The sequence below is a fragment of the Molossus molossus genome, unplaced genomic scaffold, assembly GCF_014108415.1.
Source record: "Molossus molossus isolate mMolMol1 unplaced genomic scaffold, mMolMol1.p scaffold_m16_p_10, whole genome shotgun sequence".
NCBI classification, from domain to species: domain Eukaryota; kingdom Metazoa; phylum Chordata; class Mammalia; order Chiroptera; family Molossidae; genus Molossus; species Molossus molossus.
In genome coordinates this window covers 15,040,536-15,066,382 of record NW_023425345.1, presented here as the reverse complement: position 1 = coordinate 15,066,382, position 25,847 = coordinate 15,040,536, and the positions used below count along the sequence as shown (strand labels likewise).

General features: G+C 41.6%; 1 protein-coding gene across 1 annotated transcript in view; it reads left to right on the top strand.

The window, feature by feature from the left end:
- Positions 1-393: 393 nt before the first annotated feature.
- The window catches only part of ANO4 (anoctamin 4), a 289,216-nt gene continuing 263,762 nt past the window's right edge, over positions 394-25,847 (top strand). The window contains exon 1 of the mRNA XM_036251806.1: positions 394-635. The gene's annotated coding sequence lies outside the window, so the exon portion shown is untranslated. The remainder of the gene's footprint in view (positions 636-25,847) is intronic.

The window sequence follows — 25,847 nt, the reverse complement described above, 5'->3', positions numbered from 1 at the left end:
GGAAACTTCCTGAGTGGCTGGTGTAACTGTGGGGCTTTGGCTCTGGTTTTTCGTAGCAAGTAGATGCTATCAGCAATGGAGGGGAAGGTAAAATGCCGGTCTTCCCAAACTTCTGCGGAGGCAGGGGGCTGTTCTGCCTCCCTCAGAACCGGCTGTCATCAGCTGCTCTCCTGGGCACTGACACGGCCCCCTGGCTGGGCTGATTGGTTGCTGGCAATAACTGATGTGGAATACTGATATTCTCGCTGGCAGTTCCTTCCACTCCAAAGAGGCTCTGCTTCTGCCGTCCTGACCCCAGCCTGGTGCTCAGCCTCCCCAGACCTTGCCGCCCCTGCACCCGGGGGAGGACGAGTCCTGGGCGTGATGCTCTGAGGCTGGTGAAATGCACCGGCTGCCTTCGCTCCAGCGCGCTCTGGGAGAGTCCTGTTCCTGACTTCTCGGGGGTTTCACAGCACAGACAACTGTATGCGGGCCCAAGGGAGGCTGAAAGGACTTGTGTGTGGTGGTTTAATCGCCTTTCATCACTTCGCGGGCGGCCTCCCCAGCCCTGCCTGGAGCTTCACAGCGGATTTCTTCCTGCCTGAGCCGCCCAGGAGGGATCCCTTCTCCTTCTGCTGACTCTTTCTATTTTTATGGTAAGTACTTGCCTTGTCTGAGCTGGTCTGCTGCAGTGAACCGAAGGCTCTCTCCTTGCTCTTCCCAGCTCAGCTCAGTGACCTTCTCTCTGCGTTGCTTCTGTTTACATGCATCCATGTCCGGGGAGCTCACTAAAACACCAGGAGGCATTTGTCCGGGCTGCCTGTCTCTTTATTTTAATTTGTTTTTTTTTTTTTGCCATAAACCCGAGCTCCTCGGCTGTGATGGAAACATAAGCACTCTCTCTTTGTCCTTGAAGCGGCAGCCAGGGAAATGTGTTCAGGATGGTGAACTGCAGCAGTGTGCAAGGGATCTGTGGAGGGTGACTGACAAATCTGGGCAGGATGAATTCTTGGCATGCTGAGGGGCACTCTCTTGGCTGATCCGCCCGAGGAGCAAACTGTTCCACCTTTCGGGGTGAAGACGAGCGCATGCATGAGTTATGTCAGAGTCTGCTGTGAGTAGGGGTGCTTTATGCACCTGCTGGTGGGTCCAGGATGGCCCCGGATCTTGTGGGTTTAGCAACTTGGGCAGTAACATTGGCGGCAGGAGGAATCCTGCCCTGGCCCGCGGGGTAAACTGCATGACCTCATTGCTGCTTTCCCTTTGAGTCTCCGGGTGCCTGTTCTGCAAACCATATTTTTACATCCTCTACAGAGGGCGACGTGTCAGTGACAATAGGAACCTTTTTGAGTTGACAAAACATTTTTGAGTTTCACCCTCCCGCTGGGAGATAAAATGCTTTGAGGCTATTAGAATGGTGAGACTTTTCTGAGAGAACATAAGCAGGTTTCCAAGGAGGAACACGCATGTTGCAGCATTGACAGGCTGCTTGTTTATTCCAGGGCATCACTCTTCGAATAGTGTTCTGATGTCTCCCTGGGCTCCCAGGCTTGCTGCAGAGGTAGCACAACTTCAGGTCCAAGAACGTTTTGGTATAGTTCTCACCTTGTGGCACCTGTGAGCCAAGGAGTCTTTCTCCACAGGAAAATTTTCTTCTTCCTCTTTTTATTTTTTTTTAGTTTTGGGGTAGCAGGTGTGTTGAATTATTTTGGTCAATGCAGTATCCCAAAGAATAAACATCACATTTGCAATTCTGCTTAGTTTTATTTCTAGTCTGGGGCTGGAGGTGGGTTGTCTTACTTGATTTTGTGGGGTATAATTCTGGTCCATTTTAGTCTAAGGAATCTTCCCAGCATGGAATTCAGACTCTGGTTTGTAAGACAGTGTACTAATGCATGTGTTTTTTGGGGGGGTAATAAAGACACCATGGAGTGGGATTTCTGGGCTCTCCCCCTGTGGACAAGGAGTTTGGAATGCGAAGTTCCTTACTGCTCTGCCCACTCTCCCCACTTTGCTTTCCACTGTCTGTGTGGATTTTTCCTAAAATAGTTGGTGGTAACATCAGGCATATGCTTTTATTGTGTTCCCTGGTCCGAATTGGTGTTTTATGTTTGGTGGAGGGTTTTTTTGCATGTATGAAAGCATACCTATCTAGAAATTCCTGCTCTTCTTAATTTAAGTGATAGTCCGGTTGCGGAGTAAAACCGCGATGGGTTGACAGCAACAGGAACACATTAAGATCCTTGCAGATTGTAGCCTCTGAATTCTTAAGTAATGTTTCAATTACTTTCAGCATTGTTTAGATGAGCTCTTCTAATATCCACTGTTTCCTACCTCAATTAGGATCCGCAGCAAGACAGTGCTTTCCCTGGCTGACTTCTCTGCTCTTCCGATGATTCTTTAATGTTCAGTTGTTTTCTTTCATCCGTAACGGTGTTTTCTTGCTTTGCTTATTATCACTATTATTATTTTTGTCCAATTGCAAGAATTTTTGATAAGGTGCCTGGCAACTCAACTTGAAGTATTCATCAACTTGGGTGTCATGGAAATAGACGCTGTATTTCATACTGCGGGCGGTTTAGGATGCGTCTAGAAATGACTTTATTTCAATTAGTAGCAATTTAAGCTATGAGATTAGTTCCCTAGGCTTTCTTTATTTTGCTGAACAATGTTTATCTATGCAATCAGAATTGCACATTTATATATATATATATATATACACACACACATATATATGTATATATATGTAATTTGTATACACTCACACACACACACGCAGAAGCATATACATAAATGTTCTGTTTATTTGTGACTATTATATGTTCATATTTTTAATAATTGCAGCATGCCCACTTAGAGAATAGAAGAAAAATTCCTGAGATACTGTTTAGCATTTTCTATCCTCTAGCTAAAGAGGGTGTTTGTTTTTTGTTTTTGTTTTTTTTGGTAGGGGTTTTCCCACTTCCCTCACCCCTCCTGCAGATAACACCTTTGGGAATTTCTTTGAATTGGGAGAGTGCATCCTTCAACCTTTGCTTGTTTCAGGACATGGTCTCATGTTAATTTCTTTGCAGGGTCTCCAAAGGCAGCAAAGAAGACTACTGCAGGAAAAATTGATAAAAGCAGTGCTGAATAGAACCATTAGCTTCTTGGTGTGATGAAGTCACTGCAACATTTTATTTGTGTTGCTAATTTAGCTGCTGTGCCTTGCAGCTGAGTTTGCTTGCAACCCTAGCCGGTTGAACTTATTTGAAATGGGTCTAGAATCACTGCGATTGGTGTCGATGCAATTATTCACTTTGCACATTTCTTAATTACAGCTATCATTGAAACAGTTCTCTTATTACTCTGTTTCTTTTTGGTGGTGTTTTCATTTGAAACCTGCAGCTTATATTGTGAGTCAGTGCTTTCCATTGTTATCCTCTCTCGTTCTGCTTCCTCTCTTTCCCTCTTTTGCTTTACATCTGTTTCTGTACGTGAACACACATGTGGGTACACATATAAACTCAGACAGTGAAAGTTGTGTGACGATTAATGAAGCGTTGGTTATGGCTTCTCTTTTAGTAACCAATCTCCAGTGTTCAACCTGCAATCATTTAACTGAACGAAGAGATCGCTCCCATTAATATAACTATCACCTCATGCTTCTGCAGACATTCTTGCTATTGAAACTGTTTTCCATAGTTGATTACCAGGACCAGAAATAGAATCAATTTTGCATTTTAATTAATGATATTCTGGGACTGTTTAGGTTGGACTGCCTTTAAATCCTGACATGTTTACCATTTAAAAGGTCTTTGTGTTAAGAGGGGGCGTTTATGGGTGATACCAAGTAAAATTGTTTGATTATGTGATACAACCTTTCTCTGGGAATTGAATGCATGGTATCAATAAGGATGTTGGCTGAATTTTTCTGTTGCTTTCCCAATGCAATTAAGCCAATATATTCCCTTTACCATTTCTCCATGAGCCTTTTTTTTTTATAGAGTAAAATGAGTAATGTACATCTCCCACATAAAGCTGCTTAGAGGGAGGACCATTCTTTAACAGAGATTCGAAACCACTTCTAACACCAGCTATGGTGATCTCCCTTGAAAGGAACTTGCTATTCAGTTGGCAACTTAGACAGATTGTATAACATAGGAGAAATGCTTCGTGAGCTGTGTTGAATACTGAATTTTGATCTGTGCTTCCTTACTGAATTAGTTTAGGACTATAGTCATTAGATCAGCTTTGCAGAAAAAAAAAATCATGTCCTCAGTAGTATAATAACCTAGCCAGACTGTCATAAATGTTTATGTTGCAAGTTCTATCTCTTGGGTGGTACAGGGAGGTGGCAGAATGTTGGAGGAGAACCAAATCACAGCCCCAAAATAATGCAAGATGAAAGGGGAAAATTTTTCTGTATATTTAGCATTTAATTCTCTAGAAATACCATTGGTTCTTAGGTCTGAAGAGCTGAGAGATTGTTAAAAACACGTAGTGACAGGTTTTGAGGGCTTTTCCTCGAATGGAAATCTTGACCCTTCATTAGGCATCTGCTTAGTGACCCTTTGGCTTGTGTGAGCCAACAGCCGTTCTTATAGAAAGCAGACATATTGTCATACAGCGGGAATTCACTTACTTACATGTTCCCAGCTGGTTTCCCACTGGGGACCCCCTGGGAGTGGCCGGGAGGGAACGAGTGGAGGTTACTGGAGACCACAGCCAGTCCCAGCAGCATGGCTTCAGGACCCGGGTTCCAGTCCAGCTCTAGCCACTAACAGGCTGTAAGACTCAAACTCGTCTTCTACACTGGGCTTGGGACAGATGATCTCAGCGGGCTTTCCCAACCATTAAAAATTATGAATTATTATTTTACCTCTAATTTTTACCAGTGGGTGGTAGTTTCTAAGGCAGTTGACTCATCCTGGAGGGGATGGGCTATACCTTCCTTTGACCCTACAAAACCCACAGAACTGTGACAGAGACATGAGTATCAGGGTTACTCAGAAAAGTGTGATAATGGTGAACTTTTGTGGACAGGGCTCTTATGTATATGACAATTACCTGCTGTCCCTGGGACGTCTCGAAACGTCTCTCCTTACCATCGAAAGGGACCGTGTGGAACATCTTACCTATTCTCTTATGTCCTCGATAAGGAAGCTGAGGCCAATGGACATTAATTGCCCTCCTCAGGGTTGGAGACCTGGTTAGCACCTGGGCAGGACAGTTTAGTACAATGTTCATGGATTGATTCAGACCCCGGTTTCATTCCTGGTGTGGGACCCTTCCACGAAACACAGCTGACACTATGTCGTTATTCATCGCTCACAGAACTGCTTTGTGGCATCTAACTCACTAGGGTCCATTATTTCTGGGTTCATTTCATGCAGATTACGTGGCTGTACCAGTCAGAGTGAATCACGTCAAGCAAATGTTTATGGTAATTTGTTCATGCTTGTGTGGAAATGCATTTTTTATATTGAAATTCTGCTTTTCTTATGAACATCTTAAGAATTTTACAACCACTATGCTTAATTCCCCCCTGTGCTTCAACTATTTAGTTTAGTACTTATTTCTGTTTTGCAGGGGTGGGGGGGGGTGATGCTTATGGATTCATTCCTGCATCCATTCATTCATGTAATACTTATCGAGCACCTGTTGTGTCCCCCCTAATGCCAAGCAGTTGAAATCAGTGGTGAGACAGCTGGATGTGGCCACTGGTCTGAGGAAGTTCAGAATCTAGTTATGCTTCATGGAGTTGATCGTCTTTTGATTCTCAGCCAGTGATCTGCTTACTGTTTCACATGGTGTCTCAAAGAATCCAGTCAAAAAACAGTTTGCTTGGGCAGTTCTTGCCATGATTATTCCACGGAGAAGTCCCTCTGATAAAAAGACACCTTTGCTGTCATTGCAACATATTTCTTACAGTTTCCCAACACAGTATTTTTAGCTCCTGATTTTGTTACCTGACTGAACAAAAGAAATTAATTCGCTTAGCTTGTTTGTACTATTGTTGTGATTCAAGAAGTGACAGTTCTTTTCTTTCCTCAAACCTGTGGCCTGGAATTCTCAGTTGATAGTCTGGATAGCAGTGGCTGCGGAACAGACCGCAGGTGAAAGACCAAGGTCCTTGGCCAAGCGTCCTGAGCCATCCTAACGTACAGTCCTTGCTTTCTCGTTCTGCCTCTCGTTCTGCCACTCCCCTGGGATATGCCACAAGCATTTGCAGTGCTCAGAAATATGCAGCTCACTTTCCTTAGTGCCTTCGCCCATAATGTCTCTTCTGCCTGGGTAAGTTCATCTACCTCCCACGGAAGCTTTTTGTCACTTACCATCTTTGTGTGACCCTTTTCTGCAAAGCTGAGCTGGGCAGACCATGTCTGTCCTCTTACATTCCTTAGTACAAAGATCTCATAGGACTTTGTAGACTATCTTGTAATTATTTGTCTACTTAGTTTGCTCTCCCAAATAGGTATTTTGTTTCTTGAAGACAGGGACTTTATTTTTATCTTTGTACCGCAAGGTCTAGTTTGGTGACTGCTATAGCAGATACCCAATAATTCTTGAACATGAGGATTAGGAATGACTATATAAAACCAATGGTGCTGGTATTGGTGACTGCTGCTCTATGTGGACAACTGAATTTTTCAAAAACAGTGTGACTATATGAAGGATAAAGAGATTGGCAGCCATTAGAAATTCTATGTAAAACCTCAGTAAATGTCTCTGCCTCCAAATGAGTTTCAATAGAGTAAATAATAAGAATTTATTAAGTGTCCTCTCTAAGCAAAGCATTGTGTTAGGTCCCCAGGAATGGAAGATTAAAAAATTTAAAAAAGTAGACTTTCAATCAAGATGGCAGCATAAGTAATGTGGTACTCGCCTCCTCCCACAATCACATCAAAATTATAACTAAACTACAGAACAACCATCATTCAGAAGTGCTTGCAATCTAGCTAATGAAAGTCCTCCATCTAGGGATTTAAAGAAGAAGCCACATTGAGTCTGGTAGGAGGGGCGGAATTGGCTGGTCCCACATCCACATGTGGTGGATAGAAATTGGGAGGGATATCTCGACTATGGAGATCCCCCTGGAGGAGTCAGGGGTTCCAAGCCCCACACTGGGGCCCCCAGCCCCAGGGTTCTAGTGCCAGGAAAAGAAGTCCCTATAACTTTTGGCTGTAAAAACCAGTGGGGATTGTGGCTGAGGGAGACAGACACCTCTAGAGTCCCAGGGAGCTCCTCCTGAAGAGCCCATACACAAACCTCTCAGGACTCCCCTCTGAGCTCCAGCCCTGGGGCAGCAGCTTGAAGGGCACCAGGGACACATGGGGAGGAACTGAGTTGTCTGGTATCAGGGTGAGAGCTGTGGGGGAAGCTTTGTGTGAGACAAAAGTGCTGGCAGAGGCCGTTGTTCCTTTTCTGAGACCCCACCGCCCGTTCCACTCAGAGCTGGTAGATGAGCACCATATCTGAGTCCCCATCAACCTGGCTCACACTGTGTCCCTCCCCTGGTGACTCCCAGAGAGCCTGCCCCACTGAACTTGCGCACCCTGTTTTCAGTGGCATTCCCATATGAATGGCCTATCTTGGCTCATGCTTCAGACTTTCCTAAGATCTCTCAAGCAAGCAGCATCTGGTCTCAGCATGCCTTGTACCTATTGCTAAGTGGCCCCAGGCCTGGCACTAGCAGCAACCAGCCTTGGTTCACAGCTTGGCCTCACCTGGGTACCTCCAAACCCAGCACAAGTAACCATCTGCAGATCTATTTGTAGCTCATGCCGGGTGGCTCTGGGCAGAACACAGGCAGCGGCTGATCTTGGGCTGTACCTGCTGGGAGTCCCTAGGGCCAGTGCACCCAGTAGACAGCTTCAAACCACATCAAAGCATCCCCCAACCACCTCCACAAGCAACACACTTAAGGGGTGGACTCAGCAGGCACCAGAACCCCGCTGAAGTAAGTCATGCTCTGTGGGGTGAGCCCCTGCATAGATGATCTTCCACGGTGGTCAGTGATTATAGCCAGTCTTTGCAGCAGATCCACCTGAGGATAAACCTCTCCCACTGATATGCCAATAGCAATCAAGGCTCAACTACAACAGGAGGGTGAACACAGCCCATATGGGGGGGAGGGGTACACCTTCAGTGCTCAGCTCAGGTGATCTGGGAAGCTGTGCCACTGGTCCCTACAGAGCATCTACTACATAAGGCCACTCTACTGATCCCAGGGGGTGTCACAGCTTACTTAATACATAAAAACAAACACAGAGGCTGCCAAAATGAGGAGACAAAGAAACATGTTCCAAATGAAAGAACAGAACAGAACTCCAGAAAAAGAACTAAAGAAAGTGGAGACAAGCAATCTACTAGAAGCAGAGTTCAAAACACTACTTACAAGGATGCTCAATGAACTCAGAACTTCAATGACATAAAAAAAGGACATGAAAAGCATAAAAAAGAACCAGTCAGAAATGAAGGCTACCTTTACTGAAATGAAGAATAATTTACAGGGACTCAAAAGTAGAGCAGATAAAGCTGAGAATCGAATTACTGATTTGGAATATAAAGAAGCAAAAAACACCCAAGCAGAACAGCAAAATGAAAAAAGGATCCAAAAAAATATGAGGATAGTGTAAGAAGCCCCTGGGACAAATTCAAGTGTATCAACATTTGCATCATGGGGGTGCTAGAAGGAGAAGACAGAGAGCAAGAAATTGAAAACAACTTATTTGTAAAAATAATGACAGAAAACTTTTCTACCCTGGTGAAGGAAATAGACCCACAAGTTCAGAAGTGCAGAGAGTTCCAAACAAGATGAACCCAGAGAAGCCCACACCAAGACACATGATAACCAAAATGTAAAAGGTTAAAGACAGATATCCTAAAAGCAACAAGAAAAAAAACAGTTATCTACAAGGGAGCTCCTATAAGACTTTCAGCTGATATCTCAACCAAAATTTTGCAATCCAGAAGGGATTAGCAAGAAATATTCAAAGTGATGAAAGGCAAGGACCAAAATTAAAATTACACTACCCAGAAAAGCTATCATTTATGATTGAATGACATAAAGAGCTTCCCAGAGAATGCTAAAGGAGTTCATCATCACCAAACCAGTATTACAAGAAATGTTAAAGGGTCCTCTTTAAGAAGAAAAAGAAGAAAACATTCAAAATATGAACAATAAAATGGCAATAAAATACATATTTATCAAGGATTGAATAAAAATGAAATAAACAAGAGTTATAGAGAACATTTTGACAGTTTCCAGGTAGGAGGGGAGTTGGGGGGATTGGTGAAAAAGGTGAAGGGATTAAGGAGTACAAATTGGTAGTTACAGGACAGTTATGGAGATGTAAAGTACAGCATAGGGAATATAGTCAGTAATATTCTAATAACTATGTATAATGTCAGATGGATACAAGATTTATCGGGATGACTGTTTAGTAAGTTATATAATGTATAATCACTGAGGTATACACCTGAAACTAATATAATATTGTATGCCAACTATAATTAGAAAAATAAAAGATGATTTACATATTAAAAAAAAAAAAGTAGTACCATCATTTCTGTCCTCCGAAAGGCCACAAATTAGCAAGTATTTTTTCAGTGTATAGATGACCTGGTTACAATGCAGACTGTTATGGATAGGAGTTCTGGTACGCCATTGATTTAAAGTAAGGCAGAGAGAAGAAAGGGCATTCTAGAAAGAGGGCTGGCTTGAGCAAGAGCCGAGAGATTTGATAAGGTGTCAATAATGAGGTGGCTTTGGTGGGGGAGTTGAGTGAGTGGGGGGTTGAGAGAAGGGGTGTGGATGATGCAGGGGAAGGTGAGGAATCTTAGGATGGGGAGATGGGAATGGTATCTAAATGGCAGTCTATTTCTGAAAGTTGGAAGATACTTAATATGGTGTAGAAAAAGCCAAATGGAAATTTGTTTGGAGTCTGTCCTCGGGTTTAATTAAATCAAAAGTGTGCATTCAGCAGGGAAGAAGGGCAGTAGCTCAGACAGAACTGTGTGGGATTGTTTCTCAACCATCCCTTTTGCCCTTGAGGGTACGCTTTGACATTCAAAGTCATCACAAGGAAATGAAGCCAGGAAATCTAACCTAAATCAATCAGTTTAGACTTAGAGAGAGATGGATGTAACTGAAGTGTCTGTTAATATACTGTCCAGGGCCCCTTGGTGCTTTATTACTTATAACTTAGTTATGTGTCTTTTTCTTTGACTTCGTGCTATTTACAAGGAATACACTCATTTTATGAACCACTGGGAATATGCACACACAGGCTAGTTTCATGCAGAGGAAAAGTGGCTTAGGGTTTTCTATCTGTGATCATTCAGTTCATACCTAATATATGATGTCTGTTGTGCCTCTTCCCTCATTTTTTCCCCCTGAAAAAAATCAGGGAACATGTATTTAGGGAGTAATCAGTTAAGTTTTGTTCATCTCAGAATTGGATCCGATCAGAAGACTCTTCAACCTGGAAATAACCTCAAAGAACTGAGGAGTTGCAAGGAAAATCTCAAGATATCTTGGCCAGAGCATGAAAGCAAGTAGGGTTTGTTTATGGAGCAAGAGATGATGAGATAGGAAACAAGCTTCACTCACTCTTTCAACAAGAACTTTCTGAGTTCGTACTCTGCTCTAGGCTCAGTTCTAGGCACTGGAGATACAGCAAAGTGAACAGAACAGTCAACATCTTGCCTTCATGGAGCTATTAGCACACAGACAGCACCTTAGTGTATACAGAGCATATCAGATGATTTACGCACTGTGGAGACAAAATAAAAATAAAAATAAATGAAAAACGTCTTTGCTACTGTTATCTTTACATTTGCGCTTTCGATTCCAACTTGCACATTATGTTAAAATGATCTTTTCTCCATTCACTGTTTTTAGCTCACTGTTATTATACTTACTGTCTGTCTAGTCTATCATAAACCACAGTGTTGAGAGTTGTTTCCCCTAGACAAGATCAGCTGTTGAAACAATTGGGAGTACTGGGAACAAAAATTATAAACAGGCATTTAGTTCTTGAATTGACGTAAAGGAAAAGTACTGTGGATTTCAAGGCTCATAAGTACCTTTCTCAAGAGTAAAGTTGTCAGAATTTAGATGAAGAACATTGGAGAGAAAATAACCTGTTTCTTGCTTGAGTTTGAGGGGGGCAAGTTGGGGTGTTCTGGCAGCCTGGTGGCTTGAGTGCAGGGAGCTCTGACCCTGGGAGGGACAGAGACACGGTTGACATCACCAGTAAGCACAGCTCAGTAGGAGAGGGAGGTGAAGGTGAATGAGAAGGTGAACACACAAGAAATTTAGCAGGAATTTCAATCTGGGAAGGAGCGAGAGGGGGAGGGCGAGAGGATAAAGCCAGAGACATATGTACATCGATGAGCAACATTTACAAAAACAGGTTTTGCCTAATGCAGAACTTCTGGGTGAGAAATGATGCCTGGAAACAAAGAGCAATATTCATGGATTCCCCCAGATTCCCACTCTCTGTTCTCTGTGATCTTTAGTGCAATATCAGTGTTTCATTGCACCCCAAGCAAGCTTTTCAACCATACATTCTACTTTGCTTCTAGAAGAATTAGGATTTACAGGAAAACATCTCCTGGTGGTGGTTAGCCTGGGCTCTGGGGCAGACAGTCCAGTTCCCATCCTGCCTTTGCCGCTTACTTACCTTTGGACCTTGGGCAGGTTACTTAGTCACTACGTATATAATTGTCCTCAGTTATAAAAATGGGATAACTGGCAGTCCCTACCTCGTAGAGTTGCTGTGACTGTTCAGTGAGATAGCACATGGAAAGTGCTTAGCTCGGTGCCTTCAAGATGGTTACATTGCCCAGCCACTGTTTATCTCATTATTATCATCACTATTTGTCTCTCTGGTATTAGGAATTTGGAGAAGTTCTCATACATCTGTGTGTATTTACTTGCTTAGCAGAACTTTTCTTTAATAATTATGATCATGCTTTTCTTCTTCATGTTTCTGATTAATGATTTGATGATGACGCTTTTTGGAGGGATCTCACAGTTTTTGTTATCAGCCTCTCAAATGCTCGTTGTAATTTGGAATTCACTGGGATTGTGAGTCTGACTCACAGCTCACAGTGATGTATGGACAGGGCATTGAAGGACCACATGGCCGTGGGGATCCATGGGAAGAGGGACCTACTAGACACAGTAAATGACTTTCTAGCAGGAAAAGAAGAAAAAAAAACTTTAGCAAAATGGAAGCGAATAAGATAAAATTCTTTTTAACTTTTATTTTTATAGTTTTTTGATATTTGAAAGGGGTTAGGGATGGTGTCTCCCCGGGTGCACCGTGACTTGCAGTTTCCTGGAGAGAATAGCGGAGGGTGGGATTGGTGTAGATGGGGGAAGGCTGCTTAGGGAGAACTATCTGTGTGCCGGTGAGTGTATAGGTATGATTTCTGAAAGTAGGGTGCCTGGTCACAGGGCATGTGGGTTTAAAATTTTGATAGTTCTTATCAAATTGATGGAAGTGCGATAATTTCCACTCCCACCAGCAGTGGGAATACCCGTGTCCTCACTGCTAAACCCACTAACCTTTGATGTTTGCTAGTCTGCTAGGTGAAAAGTTTAATTTGAGCATCTTTTCATGTGCTTACTTTGCATTTTCCTCTTCTGTGAACAGTCTGTTCATGCCCTTTTCAAGCTCACCGTAAAATTTAAGTGTTGGCCTTTTTGATTTTTAGGAGCTTTTCATAAGTTAAAGAAATTAACATTTCCTTATGATTTCCCCCCCCAAATCTGTCATTTGCCATTTGATATAATATGTGATATTCTGAGCATAAGAACTTTTTTGTTTTCATACAATTGAGGTGGTCATTGGTTTCCTTTGTAGTTTCTGGATTTGGGGTAATAAAAAATTAAAAAAAAAAAAAAGCCTAACCCCTTCTGGGAACATAAAACTGATTCTTTCACAGTTTCTTTTTGTATTTTTTTATTTTATTTTTGTTTGTGTCTTTAGTTCACACATATTTTTGGTGTAATAATGAAATAGAAATTCAGTTTTATTTTCCCCCAATAACTACCCAGTTCCATCCAAATGTTCCTTGCCTGCGATGTGGTAATTCTTGAGCCAGATGATGTTTACTTGGACCAGGATGAAGGTTGCCTGAAAAGGTAGCATCATCTATTAAATCCGGCCACGCAGTTAGAACTGTTTGTGGAGAGTCTGCTGTGTGTCGTTGGCTGTCAACTTGTTGGCTAGCTCCACAATGGGTTGACTTCCTAGTTTTATGTGTTTCAGTATCTGGTTTGGCTCATCTTCTCTTATTTATTTATTTATTTATTTATTTATTTATTTTTTTTTCTGTTTCAGGATTTTTTGGGATCTTCTATTATCTAGTTCTTTAAAAAATCATGTTTTAGGGGAAGGGTTAAATTAAATTTATAGATTAATTTAGGGAGAATATTTGAATGAAATTGCCCCAACCTATCCCCAAACAAGATATATGTTACTGTTGATTCAGATCTTTTATGAATCTCAGTGGTGTTTTAAAGTATTCTTCTCTCTCTCTCTCTCTCTCACACACACACACACACACACTGATAGTATTTTTTCTTTAAATAAATTATTCAAAATGGTTTTATGATTGGTCCTTGTCTAGTCTTCACACATTTCCAGGAGTATTGAGAAAGAAGAGGAGTGTTCTTTAAGTACCAGAGAATGAATGAATAACGGGGAGAAATTTTGAAAATTTATACGAGTAGATGTGATTGACTCATTTATTTCTTTTATCACTCCTTCAAAACCCCATATTTTGAATTGTCAGTCTAGCTAAAAAACATTTCTTTTAAATTTGCAATTGAATTCGACCAATGTTTCTCACATTTCCAAATTCAGAGCACTAGTTGCTCAGATCCTTTTGCAAGTGTTCTGTAACATTGCCTTATTATTAATTAATTTGTCTATAATTAACTCAGGAGGCAATTAATGAGCACTTATTGTAGACCAAACATTAGGAATATGAATACTAATAAGATAGGATCCCTTTCTTTAAGGGGTTTGCTGCTTACTGTGAGGCTGACCTGAAAATAAATATTCAATAAGGTGGTGTGATATCTTAAAAATATGTGCAAGGTGGAGTTGGGGCATGGAAGGGGTGGGATTAAGGCTGTCCTGGGGTAGAGACAGCCTCGCTGAAGAGGTAGTGTCTGAGCTGAGGCCATTTAGATGAGATGCAAAGCAGGGGAGGCTGCTCCAGACAGAGAAACTAGCAGGTGCAAAGACACTGGGGCATAAGTGAGCTGCAAGTAACTTAGTCTACAGGACGATGGAGGAGATGAGGCTTAGCCAGTCATGTGCCAGATCTCAAAAAGCTTAATATGACAGACAAAGGAGGTTTTGCTGTATTCTCTAGGCACTGGAGAAAATTTTGAGCAGGAGGAAGACAAGGTCAGATTGCAGATAACATCACTCTGGTAACCCAATGCAATCCAAATTAGGAAGACATGTGTATACAATAAGGGATAGTTGTGTGGTTATAATAGTGGGCCCAGTGAGAGGTGATTTTCATAAGACATGAGGAATGACAAAGGGGCCTTATGTAAGTTTCATTCATTTGGCAATTATTTATTTTAATTACCTGAAGGCCAGGCTCTAGTCTAGGCTCCAGGGATACAGTAGTATGTAAAATAAATATGCTCCCTGCTCCCAAAGAGCTTACATTCAAGCAGGAGGAGACTTACAAAGAAGTTGATAAATAAACTGATATGCCAGGCAATTGTAAGAGCAGCAAAGCCGAACGAAGGAGACAGGGAGAGCGGCGTGGAGTTGGCTGGTCAGGGCAGTCCTGTCAGCAAGGTGCTGTCTGCGCAGAGCCCTGAGTGTGGGAGGCAGGGAGGGTGTGAGCCAGGGACACACAGGAAAGGGTGCCCAGGCAGCGGGAACAGCCTGTGCAAAGGCCCTGAGAAGAGTCTGTGCTTGGCATGATTAAGGAATAGCAAGAAGCCAGAGTGACAGAGGAGGAGGCTGGGAGCCAGAGGTCATAGTAGAAATTAGAGTTTTCTCAGAGTGAGAAGCCAGTATTTTGAGTAAAGGAGTTTCACAGTTCGACCAGCAATCTTGAAAGGATCTTGCTGGATGCTGCATGGAAGGCAGGTGTGGGAAGCGAGGGTGCAAATGGACCAGTCAGGAGGCTGGTGCGGAAATCCAGGGCAGCGGTGATGGTAGACCAGGGTGGTGGCATTGGAGGTCATGAGATGTGGGAGGATCACACGTCTCTCTCCACCCTGGAGCTGAAAGGATGCTGGAGGATGTGCCCAGGAAGTCAAGTGGGAAAGTATAGATTAGATAACTGCTACTAAGTAGACAGACAGAGTCTTAAAGGGAAATGAGGAAACAGTAGCTTGGGGAGGTCACTTTAGCAGGAGCAGTCAACGCGGTCAGTCCGGAGAGTGGGCCACCATGAACTTGGGCATGTATCTGTGTGGACTTGTAAACCACCCTAAAATGTGTGAAATCATTCAATAGAGGATTCTGGCAATTCCCGTACTCTGAGAGGCTGTGTTAAATAGGGTTAATTGGAAGTATATTATGGTGTCTACTTTCCTGAGCAATATAATGGACAAAGAGAGTATGCTTAAATTTAACTTGAAGCAATTTTACATCCTGAAAATTTTTCAGGAAATGCTAATTAAGGGCCTTGATAGTATAAGAAGTTGGCAGCCCATTTGGATTGACATGGGAAAGGAACAATCTAGGGGACAGAGAAGGACGCACAGATCATGGATCCTGGGAGTGAAATGAATTAAATGTGGCTGAAAATTATAAATTACCTAACATCTTATCCACGTGTTTTTAACTGAAAAGGTTCTTTCTAAAGCCTAGGTACTTTTTTCCTTTAGCAAAAGCTATAAAATGTTCCAGAGAGTCGAGTCAAGGCCAGCGCCCTTATCTCTGGAAGTTATCTTGGAGTGATGCGGTGCCGTCCATCCGAGCTGTACGTGTGCTTCTGTGAATCGTGCTCTGTGCTATGTCATGAAACTGAAAATGCGCTCATGAAAGATTTTATGGATCCCAGCCAGATACCTCTTTTGTCAGACCTGCCTTTTGAAGGATTTTAGGCTGCTTATAAGATTTTAGATTTCCCCTGCAAAACCGAGGATGAAAAGCACGCCCCAAATTGCCCCAGTCACTGGGGACTGGGTAAGTTCCCACAGTATGGGACAAGTAGAGATCAAAACTGGATAGGCCTGGAGGATGTCTTCTTGGCCATACTGATGAAGTGGTATAGTGTGACATGTTTTTTTCCAGTTAACCGTACTTACAGTAAGACAAGCACAGTCTTCATTGAATTAAGGAGTCCCTTAAACCATGGCAGTCAATAAAAAACCTTCCTTCTGTTATCCCCTTAGGTGGCATTAACTGGCCCTTGTTTTTATAACCTTATATATAGACTTATGTCATAGTGTTAATGAAACATCACGTATGTGTATGAATGAATGTATCTGTATATGTAGACATGTAGACATACAGACATAGATGCATATGTAACTCCTCTCTGTCCTCCCTCCAGACTGTATTAGTCTTTTTGTATCATGAACTGTTCTTATTTTCCTTTTAATTCTTCACATCTAGCTTAGTGTCTGGCACAAAGTAGGACCTCAAAAAATGGTGGTTGATCAAAACCTAGAAACAGATTTTGATTTTTGTTTTAATCCTCACCTGGTGATAGTTTTCTTTACTGATTTTTTAGAGAGAGGAGAGAGAAACATCGATGTGAGAGAGACGCCTCTCATATGCGCCCCAACTGGGGATTGAACCTGCAACCTAGGTATGTGTCCTGACCGGGAATTGAACCTACAACCAACTGAACCACCCGGCCAGGGCTTGTTATTGTTTTGTTGTTCTGTGGATCAAATACTCCTGTACTCTGTTTAGTTTTGAATTTCTTTTGGAGAACCTAATGATTGTACTTGGTGTTCTAACTTGGTTTTATGTGACAGTATATAGCATATTTATGACTCCAGCTATGAAAAGAACAGGCAGTATTTTCAAGGGAATTAGCTCTGTGGATGGATGTGGAAGGAGCATGAGAATCCTGCACCAAAGTACATATATAGGTATTCACGTGTGTATAATCTCACACCAGAGGCATTTAGGGTGTTGCTACAAATACATAATATTTGACGAGAGTAAAAATAGATCAGAAAGTAGGGAAGAAATGGTGTAAACAAAACGGAACCAGGAAGACAATTAAATTGCATGCCGGAATGACCTGAGCACAAGGTGGAGGGGCCACAGTTTTGGCCGTAAGCTCTCCATCAGCCGATGGGGAAGGAAACACTGGCAGGAATAAAGAGAAACCAGTTGTTCGGGATGATTATAACTACTCTTGGCACCAACATCAGACAAGAATTTCTCCCAGGAATCTCCATAAAGAGTACACTGTGTTTGTTATGAAAATCATCAAGTTTTATAAGGCTGATCTTCCATAAACCCTTTTGTGTTAACAGCATTGCTTCAAAGCAAAATTTTGTCAAAGGCTCCTTTACAACTTCAAGGTTCTGTTTAGGTACCCCACTGCCTGCTGCTCCAGTTTGAAGAGTGGGTGGAGTACTTGCCCTTCAAACAGGCTTCCCTGTGTATTGTTTTTCTCAGCTGAGGTCTTGAGAACTATTCATTGACATTGAACTTGAGGTGGCATCACTCCCAAACTCATAAAGCCTAGAGTGCAGCTATTCTGTGTGGCCAGTTAAGGACACATTGGTGTCTTAGCCGAGTGTCAAATTAAAGCTGGGGGTAGCATCCTTTAGAGATGGCTGAGTTGCTAACGAACACATTTGCATGAATGGCAGGCTGCCTTCCTTATTTCCAAAGGCAGCATTGGGGGACCAAGCAGCCAGGCCACAGTTACACACAGAAGATCCTGTGGTGCTCAGACAAATGGGTGCTCCTCTCCAGGGCCTTTAAACTGGCATTCCTGGGATATAGCCAAACGCTTAACAAAGTACGGAAGGTTTTGAAGGCATCCCAAAGTCTGGACTATATGCTTAGTCTTATTTTTCACCTTTCCATTCATAATTAATCTTTCCCATTTTATCAAAGAAAGGACTCTCTCTAATCCTTCCCAGATACTGCTCTAGTGTATCGTGCGGCGGTATAAGCTCCACTGGGCACAGAACAGAGCAGCAATTTGAAATATTCTCTTGTCAAATAAGTATGGTTGTGTGTAAACAGTAAAAGACTTTCCAACACAAACACATACTACATTGGGATACAGTTCTGTGGGGAAGTGGACTCAGTAGAAGAGTTAAAGGAAATAAAATAAAAACTAAGCATATAAATTTTCCATCTGATAAGGGGGGGTCTTCTTGAACTTGGTGAGTTTTTTAAAAAGTGAATAATGGTGCTTGTATTAGAGTCCTCTAGAGAACAGAACTAGTAACACACACACACACTCGCACGCACGCACGCACACCTGGGGTAGGGAAGGGGAGAGATTTTAAGAGATGATAGCAATTGGCTCATGCAGTTATGAAGGCGGAGAAGTCCCAAGATCTGCAGCCAGCAAGCTGCAGACCCAGGAGAGCCAATGGTGTTAGTTCTGGTCCAAAAACTAGCAAACTCGAGACCCAGAAAGAGTCAATGTTTCAAATGAGTTTAGCAGCAGGAAAAGATCAATGTCCCAGCTCAAGGTGGTCTGGAAGAGGAGTTCTCTTTACGCAGCCTTTTTGTTTTATTCAGGTCTTCAGTTAACTGAAGGAGGCCCACCCCTTAGGAGGGCACATTGCTTTACTCATTCAGGTGTCAGTCTCTGCCAGAAACCTCCCCCCCCCCAGACACGCCCAGGGCAGTGTCTGACCCCTCTGTGGGCAGCCCCTGGCCCAGGTTGAAACATACCATTTAACCATCAAGGTGGGATATTAAAGTTCTGTTTTAAAATTTCAATGTTTACCTATGCCAGAAATTATATTCTTTGTAATCTTGTATCAATTTATGATGACTTCAACTTAACTTCATGAGGGGAATAAAAAAATTCAGGATGGAATGCATAGGTTTTTTTGTTTGGGTTTTTTGTTTTTAATCTTTAGGATATACATGAGCAAAAGGTTTTATTTTTATTTTTTAATTTTTGTTATAAATGTTTCTCTTTTTTCCCCATTGGCACCCTCCTCCCTATCCCACCCCTCCCCCGACCCCAGAATGAGCAAAAAGGTTTGAAGACCCCAAATCTACTTCATGTCGGATGACCAAAATAATTTTAGCCTTATATTTGCTTTACCCAAAAGAAAACCTCAAAGATTGAAGGTTAGTCCTTTCTTTAAGAAAAGAACATAGGTTCAGAATATATCAGAATACAACATTTCTCAGTACTTCCTCCAACGCCACCCTGGTCAAAGCCACTGTCATCTCATCTCCTGACTGGGTCATCTCCTCGCCTTGAACTCGGCTGTCACGCTGTGTTCTCAGCACAGAAGCTCAGAGTTACCTGGTTGAAACAGAAGACATGTCATGTCAGTCTTCTACTCAAAATCCTATTTTGACTCCCCATGCACCTAAATGATACCCTCATTCCAACTGATACTAGTTTCCCCTACATTTAGCTGGTTCACTCTGCTCCTTCTTCAGCTGACATTATGCGCTTTCCAGTCCTAAGTCTTTGCACTGTTATTCCTTGTGCCTAAGAACACTCTCTCTGTTACCTTTTTGGTTGACCCTTACTCCAGTTCTTGGCCCACATTCTCAGTGCTGTCTTTCTTACCCACCCTACTTGTGATTGTACCACTTCCCACCTCTTGAGAGTCTCTGTCTCCCTTGCAGCTTAATTTTTCTCCATAGTATTTACGATTTTCCAACATGCTATGTAGGTTACTCACTTGTTCTGATATTATCTGTTTCCATGGATTAGAGAGCCAGGATTGTGTGTGCGTGTGCTTCACTGGTGTTCTTCAGTGCCTGGAACAGTGCAGAGTAGGCACACAGGACATATTTGTGAGTAAGACTGCATTTTGTGTACTTTTCATAGATCGAGTTCAGTATTTTATCTACACTTATCACCTTACATGATCGGTAGTAAAGAATAAATAATGAATATCAACATAGAATCTTGAGAAGACAATTATGGTTTAACGTTTCACTGAATTCGAGTTTAAAATTGTCTTCACCCTTTTCCCCTTTTCCTTACTATGGATTTTGTTTAATTTAAATTTCACTTGTTTATTTGTTTATCAGGTTTGAATTGTTTTATTAAAATGTTTATTTTTAAATTTTGGTTGAATACTTGCATTTGAAGTCTTAAACGGCCTCAAACCCACTTTAGAGAGTGGAGGTCGACATGACCGTGCGCATCTGGGCTTTCCGGCTGACTGCAAGGCCGGAGGAGGAGGAGACTTGCGTGGGTGTTTGCTTTGCTTCCCATCTCTTCCCCATCTCCCTCTCTCACGAATATAACCTCGCTCGTTCCAAGTTGGGTTCAAGAATCAGAAGATATTTGTAGCACCGCTTGAAAGGAAAACCGTCATTGTGGCGTGATGGACTAAAACTGAGAAGGCAAAGACAGAAATTTGGGGAGAATTAGGTTTCTCTGTTAAGGCTGCAGTACCCTGCCCATGGAGCAGGAAGGTCATTGGCAGTACCAGCCAGCTCCATAAGGCACCAAGAAAGAAGGGAACATCTATGCAAAGATGCTGCATCTCCTCCTGTCTTGGGTAGCTATCTTTATTGTTTTTCTGCTAAAGTCTGTATTCCTGGCAAAGTAAATTAGGAATTGATGGCAGAGGTGCATGTGTATCTGTGTGTGTTTCTGGAGGTGTTGGAGTTGTAGGCAGTGGTGTTAATGGTTGTTTTGATGGTGCTGGTTGTGGTGAAGGAGGTGGTGGTGCCGGTGGTGTGAAGAGTTCTTTCCACCAATCCATAATAAAACCTATCGTGCTGCATGAACTAAATACAATTGTTTTTATTTATGTATGTGATTATTTTGGAATATAAATATTCTATATAGATAATTAATATCCACGATTTAGCTAGAGATCTGAATTAGTCATTAAAAGATACCATGAACATTTGTTATACACATTTAATTCACTGAGACCCATGGTGTTTTACTTACTATACTGCCATTTGCTTTATTTGCATTAAATTTGTTACACATTTTTATAAACCTATTTTAATATACTTGGAAGTAGAAATAAAATGAATATAAATGGTAATTCTGATTTTCTCTATAATACAATTCAGATTTACCAATGTTAAAATAAGAATATTTTAGGCATTGTTAATAAGACTTTAGCAGATAACATTATGTATGCATGCATGTGTATGCGTGTGTGTAGATTTATGTGTGTATTTTTGCCAGCCAAAAAATACAGAAATCTTTTGAGACTAAAATTGAATATTTAGCACTACAATACTATAAACAACTGAAAAAATTTAGCAAATTGAGATATTGCAATGAGCAACAATACTTTGAGTGATAATCCTTTTAACTATTTATGCAACTTTTAAAAATGTTTATATTCCAAAATAATCATTTTTATAACTGCAAATAATTGTATTTCATTTATGCAACACAGTAAGTCTCATGGATTGGTGGACAGTGTATAGAAATATCTTATAGATTGGCAGATGGCATCTGTGGATATTGAGAGAAAAGCTTACGATTTTGAAGAAAATTATATTAATTTTTAAAATCCCTTTAATTCAGCATTCTTTATTCCCAGAGAATTTAAAATATATAACCGTTATAGCAGTGACCACATGGCACACTATTACTCCTTGATTCCTTTTTTAATTTAAAAATACTTACTGAGCACCTAACATATGGTATGGCATTGCTAACCAATTGGCATACAGTAGTGAACAAATAGGGCATACTCGCTGTCCCTAAAGTACCCGGAGTTCCAGGGAGTAGATTCATGAAGTGGACACATGAATAAGCATGTAATTAGAAATTGTGGTCATTGCTATGAATACTAGGCGAATGGCATGAGAAAGAGGACCTGGGGAAGCACAGTATGTGGTACCAGGGAAGACGTCTCTGACTGAATGGTATTTACCTAAAGCTGTGAAAGATGAGCAGGCATTGTTCAGCCCGGAGAAGGTAAGTGTACAGGCGTAGCTTGTTTTGTTGTGTTTCCCAGATAATGCATTGTTTTTTTTTATCTTCACCCGAGGACATTTTTGCATTTTTCTTCAGGTAGAGCAGGAGGGAGAGAGGGAGAAATAGAGAGAGAGAAGTATCGATGTGAGAGAGACACATTGATTGGCTGCCACCCACACGATCCCAACCGGGGCCAGGGACAAACTGCAACCGAGGTACGTGCCCTTAGCAGGAACCAAACCCGGGTCTCTCTGGTCTGCAGGCTGACGCTCTAACTGCTGAACCAAACCAGCCAGGGCCAGATACTGCATTTTTTACAAATTGAAGGTCTGTGGTAACCCTGCGTCAAGCAAGTTTATCGGTGCCACTTTTCCAACATTTGCTCACTTCCTGTCTCTGTGTTGCATTTTGATAATTCTCACAATTTTTCAAAGTTTTCATTATTATTGTATTTGCTATGGTGATCCATGATCAGTGACCTTTGATGTTATTGCTGTAATTGTTTTGGGGTGATGTTATTGTTGTAATTGTTTGGGGTGCCAAGAACCATGACCAAATGACAGCAAACCTGATCCATAAATGTTGTGTGTTCTGACTGTTCCACCCACCAGCTGTTCCCCCATCTGTCTCCCTCTCCTTGAGTCTTCCTAGTCCTTGAGATACAACATATTGAAATCAGACCAATTAATAACCCAATAATGGCTGCTAAGTGTTCAGGTGAAAGGAAGAGTCACATGTAACTCACTTTAAATCCAAAGCTAGAAATGACTGAGCTCAGTGAGGAAGGCGTGTTGAAAGCCAAGACAGACCGAAACCTAGGCCTCTTATTCCAAACATCCAAGTTGTAAACGCAAGGGACATGTTTTTGAGGGAAATTAAAGGTGCTACTCTACTGAACACATAATGATAAGAAAGCGAAACAACCCTATTGGTGATATGGAGAAAGTTTCAGTGGTCTGGAGAGAAGATAATACCAGCCACAACATTCCCTAAAGCCATAACCTAACCCAGAGCAAGGCCCTAACTCCCTTCACTGTGAAGGCAGAGGGAGATGAGGACGCTACAGGAGAAAAGTCTGCAGCTAGCGGGCTTTGGTTTATGTTGTGTAAGGGAAAAACCGTCCCCATGACATTCAAGTGCAAGGCGAAGCCCCGCGTGCTGATGCAGAAGCTGCACAAGTTACCCAGGGACCCAGCTAAGATCATCGATGAAGGTAGCCACACTAAACCAAAGGCCTTCAGTGCGGATGAAACAGCCTTATAGTGGAAGAGAGTGTCATCTAGGATGTTCATAGCTAGAGAGGGGAAGCCAATGCTTGGCTTCAAAGCTTCAAAGGGCAAACCTTATAGCCATGAGTGACAATAGGAAACTTTATTGTTCAATTATTGGATTCCATGCTTGTATCTGCTAAACTGGCCATTGACTTTCATACTGTGGACTTTATTATTATTTTAAACTAAGACTTTATTTTTTAGAGCAGTTTTAGGTTCACAGAAAAATTGAGGGGAAGGTACAGAGATTTCCCATATACTCTTGCCTCCACACAATGATAGGCTCCCCATTATCAACATTCCCCACCAGAATGTTACATTTGTTACAATTGATGAACCCACCCTGAAATATCATCATTTCTCCAAGTCTATAGTTTACATTGTGGTTCTTTCTTGGTGTTGTGCATTCTGTGGATTTGGACAAATGGATAATGGTATGTATCCGTCATTATAGTTTCAACAGTGTATTTTCAGTGCCCTAAAAATCCTCTGTGCTCTGCCTGTTCATCCCTTCTCCACCCTACCCCTAGCAACCACTGATCTTTTTACTGGCTTCATAGTTTTGCCTTTTTCAGAGTGTCATATAGTTGGCATTATGCATATGTGAGCCTTTTCAGATTGGCTTCTTTCACTTAGTAATATGCATTTAAAGTTTTTTCATGGCTTGATAGCTCATTTCTTTTCAGCACTGAGTAATATTCTATCGTCTAGCTATACTACAGTTTAGTTATTTATTCAACTACTGGTAGACATTTTGGTTGCTTCCAATTTTGACAATTATGAATAAAACTGCTATAAATATTTGCATGTAGGTTTTTGCGTGGACATACATTTACAGTTCCTGTGGGAAAATATGAAGGGGCAAGATGGCCAGATCATATGACAAGAGTGTGTTTAGTTTTATAAGAAACTGCTAAGCTGTCTTCCCAAGGGGCTGTGTTAGTTTGCATTCGATGAATGAGAATTCCTGTCCCTCCATATTCTAACCAGTTGGTGTTCTGGATTTTGGCCTAGAGGAGTGAGGGGTATCTGATTGTTTTAATTTGCATTTTCCTGATAACATATGATGTGGAGTGGACTTTCTTAATGTCACCAGAAACATCGTTAGAGGTTCCTTTACTCTAGATGCTTAGAATAGACTTTTTGGGCAATAGGAATAGATTTTTAAATGAGAGAATCATTAAAATAATCTGATATACACATTTCTTGAACATTTTATTATAATCGAAAACTTAAGTTGATCCACTAATTTTTTGGTGTGGGCATAAGACCTGTTCTTCACATAAGAATCCACAGATTTGTGTTCTACATTATCTTTCTTGCATAAATCATGCCTGTAATTTATCACTTGGGAGGACTTAGACACGTGTGAAAACACCCGAAGTTCTGAATTCATTTAGTGTTTTATGATTTCTCTCATTACTACAGTTGCTTATTCTATAGCAATTATTTTTGTAGATGTACTCAGCTTTATCAAGTGTTCCCAAAGCTCTCAACTTATTTTTCAGAGAAATGCCAACTCTATTTTTTCCCCACTCACATCTCGTTGGTTTGTATGCTATTTAATTCACATCACACAACTACAGTAATAAGTATAAATGGCATGACGTGGTTTGGGGACAAAGCACAACTAATTCTTGAAAACCATACAAATTAAATAAAGGGATCAGAAGCGGGTGAGTGTGCTAAAGATGAGCCAATTTTCACAATGAGTTTTCGTGAGCTGTGGCATCAGTCTGTTTTACAGAGGGACTGAAGATCGTTGGTTGGCTATACATTGGTTTAATTGGCAACATGTATAAATTGTGACCTTATGGATTGTGATGGGAATGATTCATTAGTGGGGAACTGTGATAGGAAAACCTATTTTCCTAGAATGCAGTAGATTATCCACATTATTTTTGAGCTTCTCCTTTCCAGAAGACTGTCATAACTCAGGACTCAGAGTATGTGATTATGCCTCATATGAAAAAACATAACTTTCACTTTATAATCGTGTAGGTTTTATAATAATATACTTAACATAAATATTTATACATGATTCATATGTGCAAAATTCAATCCTTTTTTATGAAGAAATGTATGCTTTGGAACATATTAATGAATAGTTTTGTTTTTTAAAAATATGTTTTTATTGATTTTTCAGAGAGAGGAAGAGAGAGAGAGAAACATCAATCGGCTGCCTCCTACACGACCCTTACTGAGTATTGAAACCCGGGCATGTGCCCTGGCTGGGCATCCAACCAGGACCTCTCAGTCCATGGGCAGTGCTTAATCCACTGAGCCACTGGCTGGGCTGAATAGTTTTTTTCCCCCCTTTATTGATTTTAGAGAGAGAGGAAAGGAGAGGGAGAGAGAGAGAAACATCAATGAGAGAGAACATCGATTGGCCACCCCACGGGACCCACAGCCTGGGCATATGCCCTGACTGAGAACCAGCAACCTCCTGGTGCATGGGTCAGTGTTCAACCATTGAGCCACACTGGCCAGACTGGGCTGAACAGTTTTCTGCAAACCCTTACTTCCTGGCCT